The sequence below is a fragment of the Malaclemys terrapin genome, chromosome 2, assembly GCF_027887155.1.
Source record: "Malaclemys terrapin pileata isolate rMalTer1 chromosome 2, rMalTer1.hap1, whole genome shotgun sequence".
NCBI classification, from domain to species: domain Eukaryota; kingdom Metazoa; phylum Chordata; order Testudines; family Emydidae; genus Malaclemys; species Malaclemys terrapin.
The window spans coordinates 229,254,005-229,266,845 of NC_071506.1; the positions used below are offsets into that span (position 1 = coordinate 229,254,005).

General features: G+C 42.3%; 1 pseudogene; it reads right to left on the minus strand.

The window, feature by feature from the left end:
• The window catches only part of LOC128831327 (ATP-dependent translocase ABCB1-like), a 95,009-nt pseudogene that overhangs the window by 27,646 nt on the left and 54,522 nt on the right, over positions 1-12,841 (minus strand).

The window sequence follows — 12,841 nt, forward strand, 5'->3', positions numbered from 1 at the left end:
AAGTGAGGTTTTTACTCACGAAATCTTATGCCCAAATAAATCTGTTAGTCTTTAAGGTGCCACCAGACTCTTTGTTGTCTTTTATAGAGCTTATTTTTTATGATACACCACTGGTTATATACAAATACACGTCAGAAACTGAAAGCAGTGCTGCAGCCCAGTCCTGTAGGCCTCACTCAGGCGAAGTTCCAGATTCTGTCTCTGACTCACCATGTGTCCACTTAACCTGTCCGTGCCTCAGTTTCCTCATTAGCAAAATGGAAAAAATAATTCCTAACTCCCAGCAGTGTTATGAAGATTATTAAAACACCTCTTTAGCGATTGGAGAAGATACAGTGCTGGATAAGCACAATGTATTTTTATTATTGCCTTGTAGAAATCCATACAATGCTGGCACCTTGCTTTGATAATGTAGGAGTAAAATTCCTGATGCCACATTCACAGTTTACCACCAGGCAAGCAATTGTGATGTGAGGCAGGATGTGGTGGAGACCAGCATTAAAGAAAACTTCTGTCTACATGCAAATATCCTGGCAATCAGGAAACAGAGCCTGTGATTGCTTTAGGGTTGCCCCCTGTCTGGGTTTTATCCGGACAGTCTGTTTTTTGGCTTCTTTGTCCAGGTGCCATTTAGGGTTTCCAGGTGCCCAGTTTTTGGAGACCAAAAGCTCAGTTACTGCAGGGCGGGGAGAAGTGCTGGGTCATTAACGCACACCAGCCTCTGCTCAGCGAGGCCGCCTCCTACCTGCAGGCAAGCTCCTTGAGATGCTCCAGCAAGCAATGGGAGGTGTGGGAAGAGGAACGTGTGATGGAGGCTGGGCCTCAGGGGAAGAGGTGGAAGGGGGGAGGGGTTTCAGGGGTGGCAACCCGAGATTGCTTAATGGAGTTTTGATTAAATATGACAGGGTCATATCCTGACACCAAAATTTGAGCATGCATCCCTACTGATTCCAATGCCCTCCTTGAAACCAGCGGAGAGCTGTGCTTAAAAACGGATGACATGCTATATCCTTTAATGTCATGCTTGCCATACGGTTATTGTGCTTCTTAATACTGATTGATAACTCTAGCAATAGGATTCCTACCTTATCAAGAGCTGCTTGCACAATAGATTCACTCTGAGTGTCCAGAGCAGACGTGGCTTCATCCAGCAGCAGAATCCTGGGATTCCTTGCCAGGGCACGGGCAATAGCAATTCGCTGTTTCTGCCCTCCGCTCAGCTGAGCTCCCCTTTCCCCCACCATGGTGTTAAATTTCTGAGAAAACCAGGGGAGCATAGAGATTGCAGAAGGGGTCAGTTGAAATCCTTTTAAGCTCCCCACTCCCATCATATTGTTACTATCACAAACAGAAATTCCCTCTTTTAAAAGTTTTACGATGGATGCTCCAATAAACGCTTTAAGAATAATGATTTCTAAAAGAACTGTCTTGGCCAATTACGTTCAGTGTTTTTTCCCTTTGAGGCAGAGGCAGTTTAAAATTCTTAATGATCGGTTTACATTTTTGGCTCTGTCTCACCTTCTAGTTGGCCAGGAATTAGTATGTGGTGTGATGGTTTTCTATTAGCTTAAAGAATGTACTCTACAATTAGATTTTTCAATTATTATAAAAAAGAAGCAACTGAAGTGAAAAAACAGACAAAACTAGAAGGAAGGAATCCAGCCATTTGATTGGCTAAGAATACTAACCAGTGACTACTAAGGACTACATCAAAGCAATTTTGTTTGCCAATCTCAACCCAGTTTAAAAAACAAATAACAAAAGATGGGAATATTGGAAGTGGGAAAAGATAGATAGTAGCTAGCAGAAGAAAACAGAATAAAAACAATCTGGTAAATTGAAAAAACTCTCATTGTCCATAGAAATTCTGTATCCACCCTATTAAAAAATGTTGCCACATGACATATAATTAGTATTGTAAATTAAGACCATTGTGGACCAAATTGTCAACTGGAATAAATGACAAAACAGCAGTGAAAAGCTAGTGAAGCACCATTTATTTGTACCAGCAGAGAATTTGGGCCACAAAAATTCAGAAGAACCGAGAGAGAGAGAGAAACCAAAGTATTTGTCATAATTATAAGGTGCTCAAAAGTACATCAACTCACATCAGGCAGTCTGGATATAAAGTCAAAAGCATTGGCTTCTTTAGCTGCTTTCTCAATTTCAGAATCAGTAATACCCACTCTGCCTCAGCGAATGTTCTCAGCTATTGTTGCAGCAAACAAAATAGGCTCCTGGCTTACAAGGCCAATACGTTCTCTTAGCCACTTTATATTAAGTGTCCGAATATCTCGTCCATCTAACGTAACCTGAGTGGAAAGGCATAAATGAAGAGTTTGGGGAAATGTATTATGTTTAAAATAATTAGTTGTTATAATGGTATAATAATAATAAATAATAATAATAATAATAATAAAATAATTGACAAGTATTTGTTTAGCAAATAGTTATTCTCACGTGGAATAAAGCAATAAAATTTAAACAAAATGACCAGGAGGAATTAAAAATATATCTTCACAATCACCTCAGACTAGAAGAATGGAAGGAGCAGGATAAACAAAAAGAATATCCCCAAATATTTAAATCCAAATTTTGACTTCCCTTAATATCAGTAAAGTCCTATCTAGGTTTTTACAATATTCTCATCATCATGGCATACAAGTAATGAAAAATCAGTTTCAGAATTTCGTTGGATGCTACGTATCTTTTGTTCTTTCAAGAATCCAATTTTTTGTAATGTCATTTTAAAGTATAGGTTTAATCTAGTCAGGAAACTAATCTTCATCCTAGTAACCAGGAATATCAACAGTTCATCCAAACTAACCTCTCCTTGGACTGGATCATAGAATCTCTGTAGCAGCTGAATAGCAATACTTTTGCCACAGCCACTGGAGCCAACCAGAGCGATGGTCTTCCCCGATTGAACTTTCAGGTTCAGGCCCTTGAGAATCTGGAAATAGAATCTTTATATGTTAGTCCAATAAATATAGAGCTACTTAAATAAATGGTTTGTTTAGAAAAAGGTCCATTAAGATGCTTGGCATCATGATCAAGCCAATAATGAGAGGTCTGGTCTAACAGTGTACTGAACTCCCAGGCCTGCTTTTAGTCCTTTGTTCCAATCCTGGTTGGAAAGCACTTCGAAGATGACAAGGCACTTTTTATATTGCTAATAACAATCTTGCTTTGTTCTCTTCTTATTCTATAAAGACTGACCTAAGAAAAAAAACTTTGGCTCTGAAAACAAAGTGGGTGTTTTAATATCCCCAATGGAATGAAGAGTCAGGGTTCGACAATCTCTAGAATTTACTAGGGAGGGATTAGTTATGGAGTAATGACACTTTTGTTGCTATGTTCACATTTAGAAACATTTTACCTCAGTCCGTTTATCCCATCTTATAAATGTCTAATATTATTAGTGGCCAAAATATTTGTCTCCTATGGGAACTCTTATGTATATTGATATTTAGGCTGATTTATGACTACACAATTTTTGCAATAGAAGATCAAAACAACAGTAATATTGTTCTTGTCTCCTTATACTATACCAGAAGAGCTCCAGTTTTCCAGTAAGCTAATAGCAGATGAGCTTTGGTGTTTGCTTGATCAAGCAATAACATCATTCTCCACCCCTTTAACATCATTTCTCATCACGACCATCCCATCTCTATCCTGCCTTTTTAGGTAAGGCAGGAAAGGGCATGTCAAGTTAACGCTGACAATAACTAGAATCTTCAGCTCTCTGTGACCCGGTTCATTCCAAATTTAGGTACGAAATGGAGATTGCCTTGATCTTGTATGTTGATCATCTTTGGTTGGTGACTGATGAGAACCAGGTATCCAGGATGATTCTTTTAGCTTTGCCAGCTACCTGAGATACCATTGATAATGAGCCGCTGCTGACACAGGGTGAACTCTGGAAGGGATGGATGGAATCATTCTTGAATGGCTCCATCCCATTCCAGCCACAGACCCAAACTGTGGCTCATCCGGCCCAGGACTTCTCTGCTGTACAGTGATGTGGGATTCTGTCTTGTCACCCTCCTGCTCAGTTTGTATGCAAGACCATTAGGGGAAGACAGTGAGACAGTACAGACTACATTGTCTTCAGTATTCAGATAACATAGCTCTAGGTCTCTGTTTCATCAGACCCAGCTGGGAGAAATTGACTGGCTTAGCCAGCAAGTTACAGGGTGGGTTTGATGCAGGCAAGTCAGCTATGACTCATCTCAGAGATGACTGAATTTATACTTGTAGGTTGGAGGAACCCATCCGAAGAACTGGCACAGCTAACAGCAGCACACTCAGGTGAGTTTGTAACCTGTTGGATCCAGAGCTGCTTTTGCACGCAGGAAGCAGTAGTGGCTAATAGCATTTTGCTTGACTTTTACACTTGGCCAGAAGATTCTGAACTTTCAATTCTGGTACAGATGTCAATCCAGAGAGAAGTATTGGGATTACTGCAAAGTACCATACATGGGACTCTACAATAAGATGACTCTCCTCACAAACTTCAGCTGGTGGAGAGTATGGCAGTCTGTTTCTTAGAGGGCATTTTCTGTAGGGAGAATCTTTCCTCCATGCTCTGTGATCTACACTGGCTTCCATTTCGCTGTCAGGAGTGATTTAGAATAACGGCTTTAACCTTAAAATAGGTTGAGTCCTGGCTATCTCTAAGATTACCTCTCCCCACATGGGATATCACAGCAGCGGAGGTCTTCTGAAGCACTGACATAAACAGCTTTCTGGGTTTAACCACATGAGGGCTGGAGGTGAGGCATTCTTGGTGGGAGAGCTTGAAAGAAGAATTTGCTTCTGATTCAATTCACCAGAGGCCAAATTTACCACCTTCAGGTTATGCTGTAAGCCCCATTTGTTCTCTTTTGCTTTTTCCAGCAGGTAAAAATGAAGAAAAGGTGGATGATGGTGGTGAAGACAGAGCTTTAGTTTTGGAAGTACATTCATCCTGCTTTATTGTTGTATTTTTATAACTATGATAACAACATTTAGCTCTTACATAGTACATTTCATCCATATATCTCAAAGGACTTTAAAGAGGAGGTCAGTATTACTATCCCCATTTTACAGATGGGGAAACTGAGGAAGAAGAGGTGAAGTGACTTGCCAAGTGTTACTTTGCAAGCCAGTGGCAGAGCTGAGAATAGAATCCTGGTCTCCTGAATCCTCACCCAATGTTCTTTCAACTAAACCACACTGTGGTGCATAAATACCCAGAGTACAGGATGGACACTAAAAAAAAAACTGAATTAAAATAAACACATTAAATTGATAAAATATCAGTTTTCTTTTTGGTCACACAGATAATGGCAGCAGCTTTTCACTGCAAAGATGAATTTTAAATGATCACTTACTTTAACATCAGGTCTAGATGGGTAACTGAAATGGATGTTTTTGAATTCAATGTCTCCTTTGAGCTTGTCAGGTCTGTATCCTTCCTTGGCACTGCTATCTAGAAGACGGTGCTGGAGAGAGATTTTGAAAAGGTATTACACATTTCTGTGATTTTACAGTTGTGGCTTTAGAAGGATAAGTTGTTTAGGACAATAAAAGAAACACTGCAACACTACATAGCAGTTTAACTGATTACTGGTTGCTTATTTCACCCCAGAGGATTCTGCATATCAGTGAAATGCAATCCTTCTGTATACCTTGCAAAGCATTTTGGGATAGGGGACAAGGAAAGAACAGGAGGAAATAGAATAATAAAAAATCAACTATACCTTAAATCATCCATCTCCCAACATTTACCATGGGCCCAAATCCCTTAGCTCCCTCCCAGTATCTGCCTAGGCAGAATGTGGGTTGAGAATCAGTTCTTGGAGGAGTGATGCAGCCTGTAATTGTTGGTTGGCTTAAAATGCACAAGCAAAATAAATAAACTGGGGATTTATTACAAAGTCTTCATCCCTAAGAAGATGCCATCATCCTGAGGCTCCCTGGTCTGAATTCCAATGGAAAATTAGCCCGGCACTAAATAGCCTGACCTGGAATTGCTCCTCCACTTCCCAGGTTGCTGCTCTCTGTTGGACTGACACTTTTCAATGACCCAGTAACCACTGGCAGAGTTCAAATCTTCTCTTTGAGTAGGAATGGGTAGTTTAAAGGGGACCTCCTAGGCCCTCTATGCTCCACTCCAAGACCAGCACAACCAAAAATAAAACCAAACCCTTTGTCTCTGAATTCTGATTGGTTCTGGTAGTAGCTTCCAGCTTGTTCCATCTCCATCCAGGACTCTAGGCAATCTGGAAAACAGAGTCCTGAGCCTCTGTAGCCATTGTTGCTGTAGTCCAGGGCGAGTCCCCTAAAGACGTGCTTAGGGTAATAGGTCAGGAACAACCAACTCCAGAGGTGGTTACACAGAGTTTGATCACCCTTAATTTAGTTTCTCTGGGCAAAATTCCGCCCTTTGTTATATCCACACAAGCTCACTGAAACCGATCGGCATTTATGGCCATAACAGAAGACAAAACTCAGCCCTTTGTTCTAACCTAATATGAACCTGAGACTGCAGATATATAACAAACTGCTGTACAAAATTCTAAGAGTTAGTTACTGAAAGTGTGGTATCCCTCTTCCCCAGCAACAGTATTACCATAGCTTTCAACAGCACTGTTAATCTCCAAATCAAAAGCAGTTGAACTGAAATCATGTCTACTCCATATACTTGTGTTTTAAAGAGCAATGTCATTTCACTTAGCTCTTCACCACTTACTCAAATAAATAAAATAATTAAATAAATAAGGGAATGACAAACCTAACAGGAAAGAGGGCCCCAATCTGTAAAGTTGAGCTATAGCTCTGAATTTCCCCCAAGTTTGCAATAAGCACACTTAGGGCTTTGGTTAAGGCTTGTGTCTTCTTAATATGAATAGAAATGTCATCTTATTTTTGTTTTCAGTGGTATGAGTCTATAGAGTTCATCCACTTTTTGAATTTTTTGAGAAATAAATCAGAAATTTCAGACTGCTAGAAAAGCGACTTTAAGTACCTTATTGATAACCTTGTACACTTCATAGGCAGCACCTCGAGCATTGGCAACACTTTCCAAGTATGGGGAACTCTGTCCGAGAAAAAATGCGCTACGGAGCACAGAGAATACTACCTACAGGGAACAAAAACAGGAGCTAGCGTACAGTGGTTCCAGACCTGCAGTTTCCTTAGTGCTAAATGTCATGGTAATCCTGGTGGTTCTGTAAGAGCTTTTCCAGAAAAAAATATAAAAAAAGAAAATCAAAACTAAGATTTCAGGCTGTATTTTTCCAGCTCCCCCAGTTTTTATTCTTTCGCTGGATTTGACACAGGAAGTGGTGAATGTAGCTATTGGGTGCAGCCACAGGCCCTTTAACAGTTGGATTAGCTTTTTTTGTTGCTGTTGCTTTCACTAACTCCCATTAAGAGAATAAATAGTGAAATTAGACATCTCTCCATCTCTTTGCAATATTAAAAACCTCAGTGTCCTCAAAGAGAGTTAATCCAATTTCCTGAGGCCCCAATCCTTCAAAGTGCATGCTTAACATTATGCCTTGTGACTAGTTCCACTGAATTCAAGTTCTCATCAGAAGTCAATGGGGCTACTCATAGTGCATAAAGCACGTACCTAAGTCTTTGCAGGATCAGGGCCTTATTCCTTTCCAAAGGAAAAATAATCTAAACGTATTGGTAAAGTACAATAATCCCTTGCAGGGATTTAAAAAAAAAAAAAAAAAGAAAGATGGTCACATGGCTGTGACACTGGCAGACCAGATGCCAGCTCATGCCAAAGTTCCAGACCTCACTGAATGCTTACAGATGCATAGCTGGAAGCCAGGTCCATTCACTTGTGTATTAGTATAGATCAAAGTGATTGTTAAATGTATCAGAATGTATTTGGCGTTTAAACTTCATGAAAACTAATGGGATGTTAATACATTGTTTTAACTAATGCATTGTTTTCACTATCTGGATCCTGTTATAATGCTGTAGCAAACATTCACATAGTGTATGCCCCTGTCGGTAAATAACCCATCAAATGAGAAAGAAACCTTGTGGAATGCAAATGAAGAACTTTGACAGAAAAGTGTTAATTTCAAAGCAAGTGGTCATTATGTGTGATGATTGAAGGTCAAAGACTCCAAATGTATTCCTTACTCTCTACCATCAAAGGAAAAGCCCACATGGCTATTGACCCCATCAGCTTGTTTTCTGTGGGAAGAAAACTATGAGTATGGATCCAGGGAAAAATCCTTCATCTCTGCACTGTTTGGATTCTAACAGGGCAGAATAAATGAACATGGAGATGGAGACTCCCTGAGTTATTCTGGGTAGCCCTGAAAGACTTTTAGGAAACTGGCAGAACACTACATCTCTGCTACCATTTGGAATTATAGGCTGACTCATCTGTACATATATTTTATCTGCTTTAAGCTCTCAATAACTCTTATTACCTTTTCTTAGCTAATAAACCTTTAGTTAGTTTACTATAGAATTGTCTACTAGCGTTGTCTTTGGTATAAAAATTAGGATAACAATTGATCTGGGGTAAGTGATTAGTCTCTGGGACTGGAAGCAACCTGAATGTGGTGTGATTTTTGGTGTAAATGACCTTTTATCACGAAGTCAAGTTTGTCTGGGTGGCAAGATAGACTGGAGAGTCTGTCTGTGAGTCCATGGTAAGACTGGTATAATGATCCCAGAATTCACATTTGTTACTGGCTTGGTGAAATCTAATTATAGAACACACCACCCGTTCGGGGTGTCTGCCCTGTTTTCTGACAGCCTGCTCTGAGGTAGGCATTCATGGTCGTGAACCACTCCAGACACTGACCAAATGAGATATTTGTTATGGAACTTTGAGGTCTTAAATATGTAGATTCAACATCTCTGTTGATTTATATTAAACATATTTTAACATTTAGTCCTATGGGTACTTTGTGCCCGAGTAGAAATTATAGAGCTTTTTACTCAGTACTTAAACAACAAAGCATTTTCTCTAATGTATAGACCATTTTTAAAAAGTTTGTCTCAGCTAATCGGACTATACTGTGCTATACTTACAATTAACACACATCTGATATCATAATTCTCTTTCTCCTCCACAGTGAGTTTGGTTCCGTACCAAAATGCAAGAGCAAAGGCTCCAAAGGAAATAAACTCTGTGAAAGCCAAAGATGTGTAGGTGGTAATGGATTTTTTTACACCAACTTTCCTAGCATTCTCTAGGCTAACATCGTATCTGAAAAGAGATGATAAATGTTAAATTTGGTATGTACCCAGATGACATTCAGTTCCCTAGCTTCCTTTCATGCTTCCAGGGTTTTCTGCCGTAAAAATCAATTATCTAGATTCTTAGATGGTGTGAATCAACACAGCTTCATTGATTTTACATCAACAGAGGATCTGGCCCAATAATTGTCAACTGTAGGTCTGCCTTCTGGTGTTATTTCACTGAATGTGGCTGCTCTGAGTGAATTATCAGGCACACAGATAAACATGATATGTTGGGGAACAGTCAAGATGGCTTTTGTAAATGGAAATTGTGCCTCACTGATCTATTACAATTCTTTGAGAGTTTCAGCAAGGCTGTGGACAAGGGTGATCCAGTTGATGCAGTGTACTTGGACTTTCAGAAAGCCTTTGACAAGGTCCCACACCAAAGGCTCTTAAGCAAAGACCTGGGATAAGAGTAATAGGAAACCCTTCATGTAACATAAGAACCAGGGGTCACCCAATGAAATTAATAGGTAGTAGTTTTAAAACTTACAAAATGAAGTACTTCTTCACATAATGCAGTCAACAACTCATTGCCAGGCTAAAAGTATAACTGGGTTCAAGAAAGAATAAGATAAGGTCATGGAGGCTAGGTCCATCAATGGCTATTAGCCAAGATGGTTGGGGTGGAACCCTATGCTGTGTATGTCCCTAAATGTCTGAGTGCCAGAATCAGGGACTGGATGACGGGATGGGTCACTCAAAAATTGCCCTGTTCAGTTCATTTACTCTGAAGTATCTGGCACTGGACACTGTCAGAAAACAGGATTCTGGACTAGATGGACCATTGGTCTGATGGCCATTCTTACGTAATATTGGAAAAATTGGCATGAAATCAACAATATGAAATTCAATAAAATCAACTGCAAAGTACTACACTTAGGAAGGAAAAATCAAATGCACAAATACAAAATGGGGAATAACTGGCTTGGCAGTAGTACTGCAGAAAAGGATCTCGGAATTCAAGTACTTCACAAATTGAATATGAACCAACAATGTGATATAGTTGTGAAAAAAGATAATATTCTGGGGTGCACTCAGGGGAGTATCATATTTAAGACATGGGAGGCAACTGTTCCACTCTACTTGTCTCTGGTGAGGCCTCTGCCAGAGTACTGTATCGATTTAGGAAAGGTGTGGACAAACTAGAGGAAGTCTAGAAGAGAGCAACAAAAATGATAAAAAGTTTAGAAAACCTGAGGAAAAAGATGGTTACACATCTTTGTAACTGTTGTTCTTTGAGATGTGTTGCTCATATCGATTCCAGTTAGGTGCGCGCGCCGCAGGCACGATCGTCGGAAGATTTTTACCCTAGCAACACTCGGTGGGTTGGCTGAGGTGCCCCCTGGAGTGGCGCACTTGTGGCACCAGATATATGCCCCTGCCGACCCAGCGCCCCCTCAGTTCCTTCTTGCCGGCTACTCCGACAGAGGGGAAGGAGGGTGGGTTTGGAATGGATATGAGCAACACATCTCGAAGAACAACAGTTACAAAGGTGAGCAACCGTCTTTTCTTCTTCGAGTGCTTGCTCATATCCATTCCAAATAGGTGACTCCCAAGCCTTACCTAGGAGGTGGGGTCAGAGTGAGATGTCGCGGAGTAAAGGACCGCTGAACCAAATGCCCCATCACCCCTGGAATGCTGCACTATGTCATAGTGGGAAGTGAAGGTATGCACGGATGACGAAGTTGCTGCCCTACAGATCTCCTGTATGGGCACATGAGCCAGGAAGGCGGAGGACGAAGCTTGAGCCCGAGTGGAGTGGGCGGTCAGGTGTGTAGCTGGGACATAAGCTAAGTCATAGCACTCATGGATACATGATGTAATCGAGGACGAGATGTGCTGGGTGGAGACCGGGAGGCCCTTCATCCAGTCTGCCACCACTACGAACACCTGGGTCGTCTTTCTAAAAGGTTTCGTTCGCTTGATGTAAAAGGCGAGGGCCCTGCAAACATCTAGGGAGTGCAGCTGTTGCTCCCATCAAGAGGCGTGCGGCTTCGGATAAAAGACTGGAAGGAAGATGTCTTGGTTGACATGGAAGGCAGACACCACCTTAGGAAGGAAGGTGGGGTGTGGTCGCAGCTGTACCTTGTCCTTATGAAACACTGTATACGGTGATTCCGATGTGAGAGCTCTAAGCTCCGATACACATCTCGCCGAGGTTATAGCTACGAGGAAGGCTGTCTTCCAGGAAAGGTACAGGAGTGAGCAGGTCACTATGGGCTCAAAGGGAGCACCCATGAGCCTGGAGAGGACCAGGTTAAGATCCCCTGAGAAATCTAGTGACCATAGGATTGGAGAAGATAGAATGCCTGTCCTCACCCGGGCGGAACGCTGAAATAGCTGCCAGGTGCACTCTGATGGAGGATATAGCCAAGCCCTGCTGTTTTAAGGAGAAGAGATAGTCCAAGATGACAGGAACTGGGGCCCGTAGGGGAGTCTTATGATTCCGGGTGCACCAGTAAGAAAAACGTTTCCACTTGGCTAAGTATGTGGATCTGGTTGAGGGCTTTCTGCTACCCAAAAGTACCTGCTGAACCAAGTGAGAGCAGCACAGTTCAGATTGGTTTAGCCATGCAGCATACACGCTGTGAGGTGGAGAGATTGCAGGTCGGGGTGATGGAGCGGTCCACGATCTTGAGTGATTAGGTCTGGCCACAGTGAGAGTGGAATCGGAGTGTCCACTGACAGTTCGAGGAGAGTGGTATACCAGTGCTGCCTGGGCCACGCCAGGGCGATCAAAATCAGCCAGGCTCTGTCCCTGCAGAGTTTGAGCAGGACCCTGTGGACTAGTGGGAATGGAGGAAAGGCACAGCACAGGTGAGGCTTCCACTGTATTAGGAAGGTGTCCAAGAGAGAGCCCAGGGAGTGACCTTGGAGAGAGCAGAACACCTGGCATTTCCGATTGTCACGGGAGGTGAATAGGTCTATCAGGGGAAATCCCCACCTCCGGAAGACAGAATGGATAACATCCGGGCGAACCGACCACTCGTGAGCCAGGAATGATCTGCTGAGGCAGTCCGCTAAGGTGTTCTGGACTCCCGGAAGAAACGATGCCATCAGATGGATCAAGAGGGCTATGCAGAATTCCCACAGACGAGTGGCCTCCTGACAGAGGGGAGACGATCGGGCTCCCCCTTGCTTGTTGATATAAAACATGGCAGTTATGTTGTGTGTGAGGACTGCAACGCAACGGCCTTGAATGTGTTGTCAGAATGCTTGACATGCCAGGCACACTGCTCTGAGCTCCTGTACATTGATGTGTAGGGATAACTCTGCTGCCGACCATAGTCCCGGTGTACGGAGATTCCTGAGGTGGGCCCCCCATCCCAGGGATGACGCGTCCGTGACCAGGGACACGGAGGGCTGTGGGGCATGAAATGGCACCCCTTCGCACACTACCTTGTGGTCCAACCACCAGTCTAAAGAGGCTAATATTCCTGGTGGAATGGCAACTAACGTGTGCAAACTGTCCTGACTTGGTCGGTAAATTGTTGATAGCCAGGCCTGCAGCGGGCGTAGTCGTAGCCTGGCGTGTCTGGTCACATACGTGCAAGATGCCATGTGTCCC